Below are 18,831 nucleotides of genomic sequence, written 5' to 3'. Positions count from 1 at the left end.
AGTGACTACAGACCTAGTCGACCCAATCTCTCCTCATACGACAGTCCTGCCATCCCAGGAAGCAGTCCGGTGAACCTTCACTGCACTCCCTCTATGGCAAGTATATCCTTTCTTAGGTAAGGAGACCAAAACGGTACACAATACTCCAGGTGCGGTCTCACCAAGGCCCTGTATAACTGTAGTAAGACATCCTTGCTCCTGTACTCAAATCCTCTTGCAATGAAGGCCAATGTACCATTTGCCTTCCTAACTGCTTGCTGCACCTGCATGTTTGCTTTCAGTGACTGGTGTACAAGGACACCCAGGTCCCTCTGTACATCAACACCTCCAAAGCCATCACCATTTAAATAATACTTTGTCCTTATGCTTTTCCTACCAAAGTGGATAACTTCACATTTATCCACATTATACTGCATCTGCCATGTGTTTACCCACTCATTCAACCTATCTAAACCATCTTGCAGCATCTTTGCATCCTCCTCACAGCTCACAGTTCCGCCTAGTTTTGTGTCATCAGCAAACTTGGAAATATTACATTTGGTTCCCTCATCCAAATCATTTATATATATTGTGAATAGCTGGGGCCCAAGCACTGATCCCTGTGGTACCGCACTAGTCACTGCCTGCCACCCTGAAAAAGACCCGTTTATTCCTATTCTCTGTTTCCTGTCAGTTAACCAATTTTCAATCCATGCCAATACATTACCCCCATCCTATGTGCTTTAATTTTGCACACCAACCTTTTATGTGGGACTTTATCAAAGGCCTTCTGAAAATCCAAATACATCACATCCACTAGTTCTCCCTTATCTATTCTATCAGTTACATCCTCAAAAAACTCCAGTAGGTTTGTCAAACATGATTTTCCTTTCATAAATCCATGTTGACTTTGTTTAATCCCGTTGATATTATCTAAGTGTGCTGTTATCACATCCTTTCATAATAGACTCCAGCATTTTCCCTACTACTGATGTCAGGCTAACCGGTCTGTAGTTCCCTGTTTTCTCTCTCCCTCCCACCCTCTAATCTGCAGGAACTGTTCCATAATCTAAAGAATTTTGGAAGATGACAACCCTTCAATTCTTAGTTCGGGACCTGGAATGTCAGGTCCTTCATTGAAATACTTGTGAACTCATCCTTTTTTGGTGTGGAAGCAAGTCATCCTCGATATGAGAGACCGCCTAAGAAGATGAGTGAGTGGGAGTTGGTGCGAGTTAGAACACGGGAGCCGAGTTTTGGATCACCTCTAGTTTACGTAGGGTAGAACGTGGGAAGCCACCCAGGAGTGCATTGGAATAGTCAAGTCTAGAGGTAACAAAGGCATGGATGAGGGCTTCAGCAGCAGATGAGCTGAAGCAAGGGCGGAGACGGGCAATGTTATAGGGGTGGAAATAGGCGTTCTGAGTTATGCTGCGGTTAAGTGGTCGATAGCTCATTTCAGGGTCAAATATGACATCGAGGTTGCAAACAGTCTGGTTCAGTATCAGACAGGTGGGGAGAGGGATGGAATCAGTGGCTAGGGAACGGATTTTGTGGTGGGGACCGAAAACAATGGCTTCGGTCTTGCCAATATTTAATTAGAGAAAATTTCTGCTTATCCAGAACTGGATGTCGGACAAGCAGACTGACAATTTAGAGACCGTAGAAGAGTCGAGAGAAGTGGTGGTGAGGTAGAGCTCACAAAAGGATGGAAGCTATGTGGAGGACATTATTAGATTGCCCAATGTCTGAGAACTGGCCCATGTCTTGGTGACATTGCTCTCCTGCTATTGTTTGCTAACAGAAGAAAATAGGATATTTGGTGACTGGCTTTTGGGTAGTTCACCGCATGATATGGTACTTTGAGGCAAATTAAAGGTCTCCGTGGATTTCAGCTCCTGATCGCTGTCCAGTGACTCCTGCCGGACTGTCAAAGTGTGTGGTTGTTGAATGAGAATGGGATTTGGCTCAGTTGTGACATCCTCCACAGCCTGCCAACCCTCAGTGCCAAAGGTCACGGGAGGAATAGTCACTTGGTGCCCATAGCACCTGTAGCCCCAGCCTTCAGCAGAGGAGAGGAGAAAATTGGGGGAAAATACAAGTATCTGCTGGAGGTGGTTTCAGCTCAGACTGCTGCAGGTGGGTGAATCAACAACTACAAAATGAGACACCTAGCCACATAAGGAGATATTAGGATAGGTGACCAAAATCTTGGTCAAAAAGAGAGGTTTTAAGGTGCAGCTTAATGAAGGAAAGAGAGGTGGAGAGGTTTAGGGAGGGAGCTTAGGGTCTAGGCAGCTGATGACACAGCCACTAATGGTGGAGCGATTAAAATCAGGGATGCTCAAGAGGCCAGAATTGGAGGAATGCCAATATCTCGGAGGGTTGTAGGTCTGGAGGAGGCAACAGTAATAGGGAGAGGTGAGGCCATGGAGTGATATGAAAACAAGGATGAGAATTTGAAAACTGAGGCGTTGCCGGACCATGAGCCAATGTAAGTCAGCGAGCACAAGGCTGATAGGTGAATGGGACTTGATGCGAGTTAGGATACGGGCAGCCGTGTTTTGTATGAGCTCAAGTTTGTGGAGGGTGGAGCGTGGGAGATGGGCCAGGAGTGCGTTGGAATCCCATCACAGGTGTCAAACATCAAAAAAGGTACCATTTACAGGAGCGACACACTGTCTTAATATTTTACCCTTGTCCCTCAGAATGATACTTGTATATCTTTTGTTCAGCTGTCTTGCTCTTCTCCAAGTTAGCTGGAGTGACAGATGTGACATTAAGGCTATGACATCTGTCACCAGACTGCATGCTGCCTGTGAAATGGGCTCATGCAGCCACGAGATGGAAACCTTGCCGCTCCGAATTAAAGGGATCATCCTCTTTCATGAAAAAAATGTTTGGCAAAGGATTTTAGTACCCTGTAATGTACCCTATCGGCATCCTGACTCTGCTGATTCTTGCTGGGGTACGGGTACACAGGCAGAAGCCCACCTCTCTACTGACACCTTGCCCACGTGACCACCTGGGCAGTGGGTGTTGGTTAGATATTCATCATCATCATTGGCAGTCCCTCGGAGTCGAGGATGACTTGCTTCCACTCTAAAAATGAGTTTGCAGGTGACTGAAGAGTCCAATGCGGGACCTACAATTTCCGTCACAGGTGGGGCAGATGGTGGTTGAAGGAACGGGTGGGTGGCTTGCCTGGGTTGCCACGCACTCCTTCCACTGTCATAGAAAGGTAGAAACATAGAAAATAGGTGCAGGAGTAAGCCATTCGGCCCTTCGAGCCTGAACCACCATTCGATAAGATCATGGCTGATCATTCTCTCAGTACCCCTTGATCCCCTTAGCCGTAAGGGCCATATCTAACTCCCTCTTGAATATATCCAATGAACTGGCATCAACAACTCTCTGTAGCATGGAATTCACAGGTTAATAACTCTCTGAGTGAAGAAGTTTCTCCTCATCTCAGTCCTAAATGGCCTACCCCTTATCCTAAGACTGTGTCCCCTGGTTCTGGACTTCCCCAACATCGGGAACAATCTACTGCATCTAACCTGTCCCGTCCTGTCAGAATCTTGTATGTTTCTATGATATCCCCTCTCATCCTTCTAAATTCCAATGTATAAAGGCCCAGTTGATCCAGTCTCTCCTCATGTATCAGTCGAGCCATCCCGGGAATCAGTCTGGTGAACCTTCGCTGCACTCCCTCAATAACAAGAACGTCCTTCCTCAGATTAGGAGACCAAAACTGAACACAATATTCCAGGTGAGGCCTCACCAAGGCCCTGCACAACTGCAGTAAGACCTCCCTGCTCCTATACTCAAATCTCCTAGCTATGAATGCCAACATACCATTTGCCTTCTTTACCGCCTGCTGTACCTGTATGCCAACTTTCAATGACTGATGAACCATGACACCCAGGTCTCGTTGCACCTCCTTTTCCTAATCTGCCACCATTCAGATAATATTCTGTCTTCGTGTTTTTGCCCCCAAAGTAAATAACCTCACATTTATCCACATTTTACTGCATCTGTCATGCATTTGCCCACTCACCTAACCTGTCTAAGTCACCCTGCAGCCTCTTAGCGTCTTCCTCATAGCCCACCCCATCACACAGTTTAGTGTCATCTGCAAACTTGGAGATATTACACTCAATTCCTTCATCCAAATCATTGATGTATATTGTGAAGAGCTGGGTTCCCAGCACTGAGCCCTGCGGCACTCCACTAGTCACTGCCTGCCATTCTGAAAAGGACATGTTTATCCCGACTCTCTGCTTCCTGTCTGCCAACCAGTTCTCTATCCACGTCAGTATATTACCCCCAATACCATGTGCTTTGATTTTGCACACCAATCTCTTGTGTGGGACCTTGTCAAATGCCTTTTGAAAGTCCAAATACACCACATTCACTGATTCTCTCTTATACACTCTACTAGTTATATCCTCAAAAAATTCCAGAAGATTTGTCAAGCATGCTTTGCCCTTCATAAATCCATGCTGACTTGGACCGATCCTGTCACTGCTTTACAAATGCGCTGCTATTTCATCCTTAATAATTGATTCCAGCATTTTCCCCACCACTAATGTCAGGCTAACCGGTCTATAATTACCCGCTTTCTCTCTCCCTCCCTTTTTAAAAAGTGGTTTTACATTAGCTACCCTCCAATCCATAGGAACTGATCCCGAGTCGATAGACTTTTGGAAAATAATCACCAATGCATCCACTATTTCTAGGGCCACTTCCTTAAGTACTCTGGGATACAGACTATTAAGTCCCGGGGATTTATCGGCCTTCAATCCCATCAATTTCCCTAACACAATTTCCCGCCTAATAAGGATATCCTTCAGTTCCTCCTTCTCACTAGACCCTCGTTCTCCTAGTATTTCCGGAAGGTTATTTGTGTCTTCCTTCGTGAAGACAGAACCAAAGTATTTGTTGAATTGGTCTGCCATTTCTTTGTTCCCCATTATAAATTCACCTGAATCTGACTGCAAGGGACCTACGTTTGTCTTCACTAATCTTTTTCTCTTCACATATCTATAGACTCATCTTTTTCTCTTCAGCTTGCTCTCGGCGAAGAGACTCGAGGTGTTCAGCGACTGCCTTTCCTCCATTTTGGGTGGTTTTGGGCCAGGGATTCCCAAGTGTCGGAGAAGTTAGATTTTTTCAAAGCTGCTTTGAGGGTGTTCTTGAAGAGTTTCCTCTGCCCATCTGGGGCTCCCTTGCCGTCTCGGAGCTCCGAGTAGAGCGCTTGTTTTGGGAGTCTCATGTCAGGCATGTGGACGATGTGGCCCGTCCAGCAGAGCTGATTGAGCGTGGTCAGTGCTTCGATGCTGGGGATGTTGGCCTGAGCGAGAACACTGACGTTGATGCGAATCACAGACAGGTCCAATCATCATCATAATCATAGGCAGTCCCTCGGAATCGAGGAAGACTTGCTTCCATTCTTAAAATGAGTCCTTAGGTGGCTGAACAGTCTAATACGAGAGCCACAGGCTCTGTCAGAGGTGGGATAGATAGTCACTGAGGGTAAGGGAGGGTGGGACAGATTTGCTGCATGCTCTTTCCGCTGCCTGCGCTTGGTTTCTGCATGCTCTCGGCGATGAGACTCAAGGTGCTCAGCACTTCCTCCACTTAAGGCGGTCTTTGGCCAGGGACTCCCAGGTGTCAGTGGGGATGTTGCACTTTTATCAGGGAGGCTTTGAGGGTGTCCTTGTAACGTTTCCTCTGTCACCTTTGGCTCGTTTGCCGTGAAGGAGTTCCGAGTAGAGCGCTTGCTTTGGGAGTCTCGTGTCTGGCATGCAGACAATGTGGCCTGCCCAGCGAAGCTGATCAAGTGTGGTCAGTGCTTCAATGCTCCAGTCATCGAGGTCTAATCATGTCCTCAACCATAATCCACTTTACCAGCGGGGTGGTGGTGGGCAGTGGGGGGGAGGGGGGACGGAAGGGGATCACTGAATAATTATCAAGATCAGGAAGACTTCCTGACTCTATCCCCCTTCTTGTAGCAGGGGCTGGTGGAGATTACAGAGGAGAAAGACCATGGAGGGATTTCAAAATAAGGATGAGAAATACCTTCTGCCTCAGCTGATTTAATGTTTCTGATCAGCAGAAGGACAGCACTCGTGTGGGGACCTGTGCCCTGTGAGTTCTACATGCCCAGCTTTGGGTTATAGTTTCCTGGGCAAAAAGCCTTTTGGAGGTCAAATCGGGATTGTACCTACCGTGACAGCAGAGCAAAACACCCGCAAAACTCAAACTCCAGGTCATCGTCCGAAGTACGTGATTTACATTCTTCATCGTTAATGGACTTCTGAAGGAATCAGAATGGTACAGCACAGAAGGAGACCATTCATCCCATTATGCCTGCACAGGCTCTTTGAAAGAGCTATTCAATTATTCTCATTCCACTGCTCTTTCCCCATAGCCGTGCATTTGTTTTCCTTTTCAAGTATATGTCAAACTCCCTTTTGAAAGCGACTGTTGAATCGGCATCCAGCACCCTTTCAGGCAGTGCATTTCAGACCATAGCAACTCCTTAATCTACCCTCTGGTTCTTTTGCCAATTATCTTAAATCTGTGCCCTCTGCTTACCGACCCTCCTGCCAGTGGAATCAATTTCTCCTTATTTACTCAATCAAAGGCCTTCATCTTTTTGAACATCTCATTTAAATTTCCCCTTCTGACTTCTGTCAGAAAGAATACCACAACAGTTCTGTTGTCAGCAGATTACCAAAGCAATCTATCGTGACAGAATGCGCAAAAAACGGGGTTAAATGCATCAGAGACAAAACATTTAGGGCTCTTTAAAGACCATGGAGATTAGTATGTTGCTGCTGCCATGCTCAGACTGACACCTAAACATCTCCAACTAATGATTTTTGATTAAAAGACTCTTTGCTATAATTCCGAATCCTTCAGGGATTAATTTAGTGAAAGATAACAAGGTGTGAAGTTTATTAGCTGTGTGGGCTATAAATTTGTTGTCTGACTGGTGATGAAGGCCTTTGAGAGCTTTGCACCGTGTCATTAAACTGCTTTATTGTTACACAACCCAGATATAAGCTTCATGGCAGCTTTGAGCAATTATGGCCCCGCCACTACCAACACATACCGATACTCAAACACACACACACACACAAGCATGCACATCAAATCTCAAACACGCACATATAAACACATGCACATGCAAACACACACACACACAAACATAATAACACACACATCATCATAGGCAGTCCCTCGAATCGAGGATGACTTGCTTCCACGTCACAAAGTTCACAGGTGTTTCAATGATGGACCTAAAATTCCAGGTCCGAACTAAATCTTGAAGGACGGAAGATGCCTGTGCTTGGATTTTTTTAACGTGTGGTGACTAATATGTCCTTACTATACAGTACAAATGCATGCGAGGCCCATCCTAGAGAGAAGGTCACTCTGTGACCAGTAACCTTTATTCCAGCACTGAAGTGATGAAGGTGGGTGGAGCTTCCCCTTTTATACCTGAGAGTCCAGGTTAGGAGTGTCTCCCACAAGTTCACCACCTAGTGGTCAGTGTTCTCACGGTGTACAACTTAGGTCAGTTTATACATGGATTACAATGACAGTTGAATACATGACATCACCTCCCCCCCCAAAGTCTTATTGGGATCACAGGTTGAGTCTCTCTGGTGGTTTACGCTCCTTTGTAGAGCACCTGAGTTGGGGCTCCGGTTGTTGGGCGCTGGCCTGAGTGTCTGCTGTTTGCGGTTCCTCAGGCCTGTCCGGACTGCCCACAGGGACTGGGCTCTCCTCCACTTGGTTCCGGTGTTTGGTCACCTGCGGTGGAGTGAACTCTACACCATATTCTTCCTCTGCTTCTTCTATGGGGTTGCTGAAACTTCTTTTTGTTTGATCAACGTGTTTGCAGCAGATTTGTCCATTGGTAAGTTTAACTACCAGAATCCTATTCCCCTCTTTGGCAATCACAGTGCCTACGAGCCATTTGGGCCCTGCAGCGTAGTTGAGGACAAAAACAGGGTCATTGACATCAATACATCGCGCCCTCGCATTCCTGTCATGGTAGTTACATTGTGACTGGCACCTGCTCCCAACAATTTCTTTCATGCTGGGGTGTATGACGGATAACCTGGTTTTGAGCGTCCTTTTCATTAGCAGCTCTGCGGGTGGAATCCCTGTGAGCGAGTGTGGTCGGGATCTATTGGCCAACAGGAGGCGTGATAAGCGGCTTTGTAGGGAACCTCCTTGGATTCTGAGCATTCCCTGTTTGATTATCTGCACTGCTCGTTCCGCCTGGCCGTTTGAGGCCGGCTTGAATGGATGCCGTTCTGACATGGTTGATACCATTTCCTGCCATGAAGTCCTGGAACTCAATACTTGTAAAGCACCGGCCATTGTCGCTGACCAAGATGTCCGGTAGACCATGGGCGCCGAACATTGCCCATAGACTTTCTACCATGGCAGAGGATGTGCTTGAATTGAGAATGTCACACTCGATCCATTTGGAGTAGGCGTCTACTACAACCAAAAATATTTTTCCCATGAAAGGATCTGCGTAGTCCACATGGATGCGTGACCATAGCTTGACAGGTTAGGAGCAGGGGCTAAGGGGGGTTTCCCTGGGCGCATTGCCCAGCCGGGCACACGTGTTGCACCTGCGAACACAAAGTTCCAGGTCTGCATCTATTCCTGGCTACCAAACGTGTGACCTGGCAATTGCCTTCATCATGACAATGCCCAGGTGCTCATTGTGGAGTTCTCGGATGAATGCCTCTCTGCCCATCTGGGGCATGACTACTCGGTTTCCCCATAGTAGGCAATCGGCCTGAATCGAGAGTTCATCCTTGCGCCTGAGAAATGGTTTAAATTCCTCAGGGCATGCCCTGTACGTGGCTGCCCAATCCCCATTCAGGACACATTTCTTGACTAAAGACAGTAGCAGGTCTCTATTTGTCCAGACTTTGATCTGACGGGCTGTCACGGGTGAGCCTTCGCTTTCGAAAGCTTCAACAGCCATGACCATCTCAGCAGCATGCTCGGTTGCCCCCTTGGTGGTGGCTAGTGGGAGCCTGCTGAGTGCATCGGCGCAGTTTTCAGTGCCCGGTCTGTGCCGAATTGTGTAGTCATAGGCGGCTAATGTGAGTGCCCACCTCTGTATGCAGGCCGATGCATTTGCATTTATGGCCTTGTTGTCGACCAAAAGGGACGTTAGGGGTTTGTGATCTGTCTCCAGCTCAAATTTCCTGCCAAACAGGTCCTGGTGCATTTTTTTACTGTATATACATATGCAAGCGCATCCTTTTCTACCATCCCGTAGCCCCTTTCTGCCTGGGACAGACTTCTGGAGGCATTAGCTACCGGCTGTAACTGACCCTTGGCATTAACATGCTGCAACACACACCCGACGCCATAGGACAACGTATCGCACATGAAAACAAGTTTCCTACATGGGTCATATCGCATTAACAGATTGTTGGAGCATAACAAATTGCGGCTCTATCAAAAGCCCTTTCCTGGCTGTCCCCCCAGACCCATTCGCGACCTTTGCGTAGGAGCACGTGTAGCGGCTCTAACAGCGTGCTCTATTTGGGAAGAAAGTTACCAAACCAGTTCAGGAGGCCCAGGAACGAACGCAGCTCCGTCATGTTACGGGGTCTGGGTGCTCTCTGGATCGCTTCCGTTTTGGACGCAGTAGGTCTGATCCCTCATCCCCAGGAATTCTACCTCTGGAGCTAAGAAGACGCACTTCGTCTTTTTCAGTCGCAGACCTACCCAGTCCAGTCTGCGTAGCACCTCCTCCAGGTTGTGGAGGTGTTCTTCAGTATCGCGACCTGTGATGAGGATGTCATCTTGAAAAACCACCGTCCTTGGAATCGACTTGAGGAGACTTTCCATGTTTCGTTGAAAGATCGCGGCGGCCGAGCGAATCCCGAACGGACATCTGTTGTACTCAAACAACCCCTTGTGTGTCGTGATAGTGGTCAGCTTCTTCGCCTCACTTGCCAGCTCCTGTGTCATGTAAGCTGAGGTCAGGTCCAATTTTGAAAATAGTTTGCCACCGGATAGCGTCGCAAAGAGGTCCTCCGCTCTCAGTAGTGGGTACTGGTCTTGGAGTGATACCTGATTGATGGTGGCTTTGTAATCACCACATATCCTGACCGACCCATCCGCCTTGAGCACCGGCACGATCGGGCTTGCCCAGTCACTGAATTCAACTGGCGAGATGATGCCTTCCCTCAGCAGGCGGTCCAATTCGCCTTCTATCTTTTCCCGCATCACATACAGCACCGCTCTGGCCTTGTGGTGTATTGGCCTGGAGTCCGGGTTTATATCCCAATGAAAGTTCCAGTGCCGGGTTGAAATAGTGAGTCAAATTTGTCCAGGACCTGTGAGCATGATATTCGCTCCACAGAAGAAATTGCATTGACATCGCCCCATTTCCAGTTCATGACAGCAAGCCAACTCCTTCCCAGCAGTGCGGGACCGTCCCCCGGGGACAATCCAGAATGGCAACCTGTTCTCGGAATCTTTGTGGGTTACGACTACCGTGGCGCTGCCTAGCACCGGAATGATCTCCTTTGCATATGTCTAGCTGTGCGTCAATCGGCAATAATTTTGGCCTCCTGGCCTTGGACGCCCACAACTTGTCGAACTGTTTGATACTCATCAGGGACTGGCTGGCCCTCGTGTCTAGCTCCATTAATACTGGGATGCTATTGCGGAGCACTTTCATCATTATCGGTGGCGTCCTGGTGTACGAACTGTATATGTGCTCCACATGAACTCGCTGAACTTCAGCTTCCAGCGATTTCCCCCAGTGTCCATTTGGTCTCGTAGGGCTTACATCGGGCCCGTCCTCCTCGCACATCAACTTGGCTGCAGGCTTCCTGCACATACACGCCAAGTGACCGCTGACGTTGCAATTTCTGCAGGTATACCTGCCAGCTCTGGCTGTGTGTTTGCCTCCACACCTCCAACATGAGCCGTTGTTGGAAACAAAAGGTCCATTACCAGTCGATCGTCTCTGACTGTCTTTAAGTGCACCATTGACAGGTGTTGATGGCCCCATTACTGGCCGTATTGCCCCTTGCGATGGCATGAATCGCCGTTCAGCTAGCCATTGTCTCTGTTGAATTCCCCCTTTGGGTTCGACTGCATGCTCGGGCATGTCCGATTGCCCCTTTCTGCCTGGAGAACTGTGTGCCGCGTTAACAATGTTGACTCCCTGTCCATTTGCTGCATTTAAACCAAGATTTTTGTCAAACATCATTCTGGTCTCTTTCTCCCCCGAGATAAAATGTCTGGGCCATCAAAGCCGCCATTTCCAGGGTCAAGTCTTTGGTCTCATTCAATTTCCTGAAAACCCCAGCGTGCCTGATGCCCTCAATAAAAAAGTCTCGCAGTATCTCCGCTCTGCTTGCATCTGGGAACTTACATAGGCTCGCCAGTCGCCGGAGGTCTGCCACGACGTCTGGAACGCTTTGCCCTTCTTGCCGCCGGTGCGTGTCAAACCTGTGTCTCGCCATGTGCATGCTGCTCGTCGGTTTAAAGTGTTCCCCGATCAACTTACCGGCTTCTCTGGTGCTAGAAGGTCCTTCATCAGGGAGTACGCCCTGGATCCACAAACCGTCAGGAGATGGGTCCTGCGTTTGTCGGCCGAATCCTGTCCCAGCCATTCCTTAGTGATGAAAGTTTGCTGTAGTCTCTCAATAAAATCGTCCCAATCATCACCAACACAGTACCTCTCATCTGTGCTGCTAGTGGCCATGCTCGCGTGGTTTAAATCCCAGTTTCTCGTCGCCAATAATATGTCCTTACTATACAGTACAAATGCACGCGAGGCCCATACTAGAGAGAAGGTCACTCTGTGACCAGTAACCTTTATTAGCCAGCACTAAAGTGATGAAGGTGTGTGGAGCTTCCCCTTTTATACCTGAAAGTCCAGGTTAGGAGTGTTTCCCACAAGTTCAGCCCCTAGTGGTCAGTGTTCTCACAGTGTACAACTTAGGTCAGTTTATACATGGATTACAATGACAGTTGAAAACATGACAGTGACCGTTGCACACCAGCCACCACACGGGCTTGACAGAGCTAGGCCTTTATCCACTGGCAAGGGTTAACCAAGGCGACTGGAGACCAGCTCTGCTGCACGGGCCTAGTGTGCACACATATCGCAGTGTGGGCTGGCCCGTGCTGCTCCTGGGCCCTCTCCTCTTCTGGGCCCAGAACTCACGCCTCTCCTGGGCCCCGATCACGTCCCTCTACACTGCCTTCGCTGCTCCTGCTGTACCTGACCACGTTCCAATCACTGACCTGGACCTTGATGACGTCACTCTTCACTGCCGTTGCTCTCCTGCTCCAGCATGTGCTGCTCCCTGGAGTGATATACCACCACGCTGCTCCTTCCGCTCCCCGGTCTGCTCCAATGGTGCTCGCAGGCCAGAGGCTGCTCAGACTGCTGGGCTAGGCCGCCACGCTGCTCCACACACATACATACAAGCAGATACACACAAGCAAACATACACAACACACACACAAATACACACATACCCTCTCACACAAGATGAAAGAGCAGTGTGGGTTGCTGTACTTATTCTTTCCTTCGGAGCTCACCAATGATGTGTGAACTCTGACACTAAAGATGCAATTTGATGCAATTTTATGAAATCATACAGAGCACACAGCTTCATCCACCACCGCCAAGTGTGCATATCAGGAATAAAGCTGTGCATTCCCTGACCATTCCCTGACCAATCCCTGACCATTACGGATAGAAGGTTGTGGGGAGAATCACCTAGGTTCCCAGCCAGTGCTTCCAATGTGTGGAGTCCGTGCTGGGAGTGCAAATTCAGAAAATCCAACCTTTAAGTGTCTTCAGGTTGTCTTCAAGTATCAAAAGTGCCATCATGGTGGTCATCATAACTGAATACTGGGAGGATAGACACACCAACGTCAGTGTTCTCGACTAGGCCAACATCCCCAGCATCGGAGCACTGACCACACTCGACCAGCTCCGTTGGGCGGGCCATATTGTTCCCGACACAAGACTCCCAAAGCAAGCATTCTACTTGAAACTCCTACATGGCAAGCGAGCCCCAGGGAAACATTTCAAGGACACCCTCAAAGCCTCCTTGATAAAGTGCAAGATCCCCACCAACACCTGGGAATCCCTGGCCAAATAGTGCCCAAAGTGGAGGAGAAGCATGTGGGAGGGCGCTGAGCACCTCTGTGGGTCACATGTTTCGTGATCAGGGCACATCAAGAGGCCACGGACTGATATGGTTTAAAACAAAAACCTGTGGGACTGTTGGACGGGAGAAAGAGCGCCAGCCTGGGCCAGGTGGTGACTCATAACTGATTAATGCAATTTCTGCGGTCAGGAGTGAGACCCGATTAACAGCGAGACAAAGGGTTTTGATAAAATCAAGCAGAGAAGCCCATGGATTAATTGGCCGGAGGGGAAAAAACAGTTCCCTAAGTAGACTATGTCTTCGAAAATCCAGGACTACAAAGGATCCCACAAGGCGTGCATTTTTGGATAGCGAGGCACAAAAGATAAAGAGTTTTCTCTGGCCCTGCTGATTCCGTGCACAGACGAGTGGGAGAAGCAACAGTTAACGAGGTCGAATTGTGGCCATCCAAATCCATCGAGACTCATTAACTGGAAGCAGGCCAGCAGGAGACCTGTATAATCGAATGGATATATATGAAGGAGCTCACAGAAGTAAAACACCTCAGAACAATAGGCCAAAGGAACAACGGCCACAAAGGGGGAAGAACGGAACGAAGACCAAGAAGAGAGAGACGATGAGAAGGAAACACAATCAGGAGGAGAGACAAGAGGAGAAGCAAGCACCAAGATGGGACCCACCATCTTCCCTCGCTCCAAGGGCTTACAATCCACAACAGCAGCAACTGGCCGAATGGGTGATTGTATGTCTTCGATCAATCTCTAAGAAGTCTTGCTCTGTCAGTTTTAGTTGGTTTTCGTGCAATAAACTAACAGTTGGGTTTAAACCTAAACTTTGCGTTACGTGGAGTCCGTCCTGTAACTCCCGAGGTCTATGAATCAAAGTAGAGTGGAAAACTAACACCCTATACCTCAAGTCTCGTCGCCGAGAGCATGCAGAAAACAAGTGCAGACAGCGGAAGGAGCGTGCGGAAAACCAGGCTCCCCACCCTCCCTTTCTTTCAATGACTGTCTGCCCCACCTGTGACAGAGACTGTAATTCCTATATTGCACTGTACAGTCACTTGAGAACTCACTTTCAGAGTGGAAGCAAGTCTTCCTCGATTTCGAGGGACTGCCTATGATGATGATGGTGATCTAATCCTGGCGTCGATACACACTTTCGAGCAGAGATCACCAGATTGTGATCAGGAGTGGGAATCCCTCACTGATTCCCCTTCCCTTCCCCTAGCAGAGGGTTGCCATCTGTAAGGAAATCTCTTTAACTCAATTAAATAATTCCTCGTGATTCAGGCTCGAGCATATTGTCCAAATGCAAGTTTATTACTCAGACACCAATAGTGTAATAACTATTAAGGTTATACAATAGAATCATACAACCTGGTTTCCTGCAGACCTCGTGACCAGACTCTTGGCCTCCACATGGTGCTGGACTTCAGACTGTCCTGTGAAGTTCTCCCAAAAGCAAAAAAAAGAGGGGATGTAAAAATAAATCCTAGATAGTTAATGTGATACTGCTTGGGGGCTTCCATTGTTCTGGGCAATTCCTGAAACTAGTATCTCACATAGACTCTCCCTACAAGAAGGCAAATACCTGTACTTTGTCACCCACTCAAAAGAATTCCAGCCATCCTTCAAGTACATAAGAACATAACAAATAGGAGCAGGAGTAGGCCATACGGCCCCTCGAGCCTGCTTATGGACTCAGCTCCACTTCCCTGCCCGCTCCCCATAACCGCTTATCCCCTTATCATTTAAGAAACTGTCTATTTCTGTCTTAAATTTATTCAATGTCCCAGCTTCCACAGCTCTCTCTGAGGCAGCGAATTCCACAGATTCACAACCCTCTGAGAGAAGAAATTTCTCCTCATCTCAGTTCTAAATGGACGGCCCCTTATCCTAAGATCATGCCCTCTAGTTCTAGTCTCCCCCACCAGTGGAAACATCCTCTCTGCATCCATCTTGTCAAGCCCCCTCATAATCTTAGACGTTTCGATAAGATCATCTCTCATTCTTCTGAATTCCAATGAGTAGAGGCCCAACCTACTCAACCTTTCCTCATAATTCAACCCACTATCCCCGGGATCAACCTAGTGAACCTTCTCTGAACTGCCTCCACAACAAGTATATCCTTTTGTAAATATGGAAACCAAAACAGCACGCAGTATTCCAGGTGTGGCCTCACCAATACACAGTATAACTGCAGCAAAACTTCCCTGATTTTATACTCCATCGCCTTTGCAATAAAGGCCAAGATTCAATTGGCCTTCCTGATCACTTGCTGTACCTGCATACTATCCTTCTGTGTTTCATGCACAAGTACCCCCAGGTCCCGCTGTACTACAGCACTTTGCAATCTTTCTCCATTTAAATAATAACTTGCTCTTTGATTTTTTTCTGCCAAAGTGCATGACCTCACACTTTCCAACATTATCCTCCATCTGCCAAACTCTTGTCCACTCACTTAGCCTGTCTATCTATGTCCTCCTGCAGCCTCTTTCTGTCCTCCTCACACATTACTCTTCCTCCCATCTTTGTATCATAAGTAAACTTGGCTACGTTACACTCAGTCCCCTCTTCTAAGTCGTTAATATAGATTATAAATAGTTGGGGTCCCAGCACTGATCCCTGCGGCACCCCACTCGTTACTGATTGCCAACCAGAGAATGAACCATTTATCCCGACTCTCTGTTTTCTGTTTGTCAGCTAATCTTCTATCCATGCTAATATATTACCGCCAACCCCGTGAACTTTTATCTTGTGCAGTAACCTTTTGTGTAGCACCTTGTCAAATGCCTTCTGGAAGTCCAAATACACCACATCCACTGGTTCCCCTTTATCCACCCTGTTCATTACATCCTCAAAGAATTCCAGCAAATTTGTCAAACATGACTTCCCCTTCATAAATCCATGCTGACTTTTCCTGACCAAATTGTGCTTTTCCATATGTCCTGTTACTGCTTCTTTAATAATGAATCCCAACCACAGATGTTAGACAAACTGGTCTATAGTTTCTGCTTTTTGTCTGCCTCTTTTTTTGAATAGGGGCTTTACATTCGCAGGTTTCCAATCTGCTGAGACCTCCCCAGAATCCAGGGAATTTTGATAAATTACAACCAATGCATCCGCAATCCCTGCTGCTACTTCTCAAGGCACTAGGATGCAAGCCATCAGGTCCAGGGAATATATCTGCCAATAGTCCCATTATCTTACTGAGCACCGCCTCCTTAGTGATTGTGATTGTGTTAAGTTCCTCCCCCCCCATAGCCCCTTGACTATTCACTGTTGGAATATTGTTAGTGTCCTCTACCGTGAAAACTGATACAAAATACTTGTTTAGAGTTTCTGCCATCTCCATGTTCCCCATTACTAATTCCTCGGTCTCGTCCTCTAAGGGACCAACATTTACTTTAGCCACTCTTTTTCTTTTTATATACCTATAGAAACTCTTACTATCTGTTTTTATATTTTGTGCTAGTTTACTTTCATAGTCTATCCTCCCTTTCTTAATCATTTTTTTAGTCATTCTTTGCTGGCTTTTAAAAATTTCCGAATCTTCTGTCCTCCCACTTGGCCACTTTGTATGCCTTTGTTTTAATTGGATACCTTCCTTTATTTCTTTAGTTAGCCACTGATGGCTTTTTTTTCCTCTTGCACCCTTTCCTCCTCACTGGAATATACCTTCCCCCTTAATGTGAGTCATATCACCTGATGCCCAGAATGTATATTGAAGTGAGGTTTTTTCATCAAACCTCCAGCCCTGACATAATAGCCGTCTTGATGGTTTAACTGTTAATCATTTTAACCTGATATCCTGCCTTAACATTACAAAGGGAGAAGGATGACCTAGACAATCCCAGATAGTTCAAAAGCAAAATACTGCGGATGTTGGAAACTGAAATAAAAAGAGAAAATGCTGGAAATCTCAGCAGGTCAGGCAGCATCTGTGGAGAGAGAACAGAGTTAACATTTCGGGTCTGTGACCCTTCGTCAGAACTGGAAACGTTCGAGATGTAACAGATTCTTAAGGAAGTGCAAGGGCAGTGAGAGGGGGAGGGGAGGAAAGAACAAAAGGAAAGGTCTGTGATAGGGTGGAAGACAGGAGAGATTAGAGAGACAAAAGGGATGTTGGGCAAAAATGAGACGGTGATGGCACAAGTTAGGAAACAAAAGATGAGCCTAGATGGGTTGTGAATGGTGGAATCATCACTGGTTGCCCTGGGAAAGAGAAAAAAATAGGGGGGTTTTGTAAAATAAAATCCGAGACAATTAATGTGATACTGCTTGGGGCTTCCATTGTTCTGGCCAATTCCTGAAACTAGCACCTCACATGGAATGTAGCCATCCTGTCTGCTATTCTACTACTCCCATTTTCTCGACTAATCTCCAACACCAGCACATCCTAATTGCCTACAGATTTTTTTTTTAATTCGTTGCCAATCTTTCCAATTCTTTGTCAAATCACAAACGCCAGAGGTCACCTTGCACACATCAAGGATCACTCTGCGCCAATGCTCTTAGCCAAAAGGCCGAGAGCCACTGCACCGTTCCTGGAAGTACTGCAATACCAGGTTCGTGCCATGGAGGTGGATGGGTCAGGCCCCCCACACATCTCCGTGGAGGTGGATGGGTCAAGCCACCCCACCCACCTCCTATTTCCAAAAAGCATAGGAGAACCACCTTCCTGATCCAGGGAGAACCACTTTGGGGTCATGGTTACTCCCCTGTCAGGTCAGTTACGCATGATCTTAGCCAAAAGGCCGAGAAGGCCCATTGCCTACAGATATGATGATTGACCTTACACAAAGCAAGTTCTAACACCATCCAACTCCAGCCATGGCGAAGCTCACTACAGTCCAGGCAACCTGCCCCGTGTGGCTGGCTGGGTCCCACAGTGGGCAATGCCTTCAGTGCATCGATCCACTGACCTTCCAGAGAAGAAAAAGCTGAGTTATGTCTTGTTGGGCATCAGAAAGTCAAGACACGCTCACTCTCTTAATATTTAATTCTAAGGATTTGCAGTGAATGAGAGTGGGATGACTTTTATTTAACCAGATTAGTGACAGACAAGATGAATAAGCCAGAGTCACTAATGTTAATTAAACCACTTAAAGCAGCTTTGTTGGAAATTGTGTGTTTTCTTAAAAACGAATGATATATCTTTGACACAAAGGCAAAAGATCGCAGATGCTGGAAATCTGAAATGAGAAGAGATAATGCCAGAAATACTCAGGTCAGGTCGGGCAGCATCTATTGAGAGAGAAAGAACTTTAACGGCCCTGATATTTATGAGGGAGCAAGAAAACAGCAAATGCTGGGAACACTGAGGTCCTGCAGAATGTAACGACGGGACCTCATTAATATGATTTTAACTCCGTTTCTGGCCTGGCAGCTGGACAGGTTGAAGGCTGGCTGGGTGTTGGGTGGGTAAGCCTGTGCTACAAGGCAGGAGCCGGGGGCCGCTGGAGTACAGTCCCCAGCAACCGAGGAGATCGGGGGTCAGTAACAACAATAACAACAACAACTTGTATTTATATAGCGCCTTTAACGTAGTGAAACGTTCCAAGGCGCTTCACAGGGATATTGTGCGATAAAGATTTGATACTGAGCCGCATAAGTAGAAATTATTGCTGAGGTATGTTTTAAGGAGCATC

General features: G+C 47.3%; 1 pseudogene; it reads right to left on the bottom strand.

The window, feature by feature from the left end:
* Positions 1-17,711: 17,711 nt before the first annotated feature.
* Positions 17,712-17,949, bottom strand: LOC139229498 (U2 spliceosomal RNA; annotated as a pseudogene).
* Between the last annotated feature and the right edge of the window lie 882 nt (positions 17,950-18,831).

The sequence above is a fragment of the Pristiophorus japonicus genome, chromosome 18 (genome assembly GCF_044704955.1).
Source record: "Pristiophorus japonicus isolate sPriJap1 chromosome 18, sPriJap1.hap1, whole genome shotgun sequence".
Lineage (NCBI taxonomy): Eukaryota > Metazoa > Chordata > Chondrichthyes > Pristiophoridae > Pristiophorus > Pristiophorus japonicus.
This window is presented reverse-complemented; position numbering and strand designations above follow the sequence as displayed.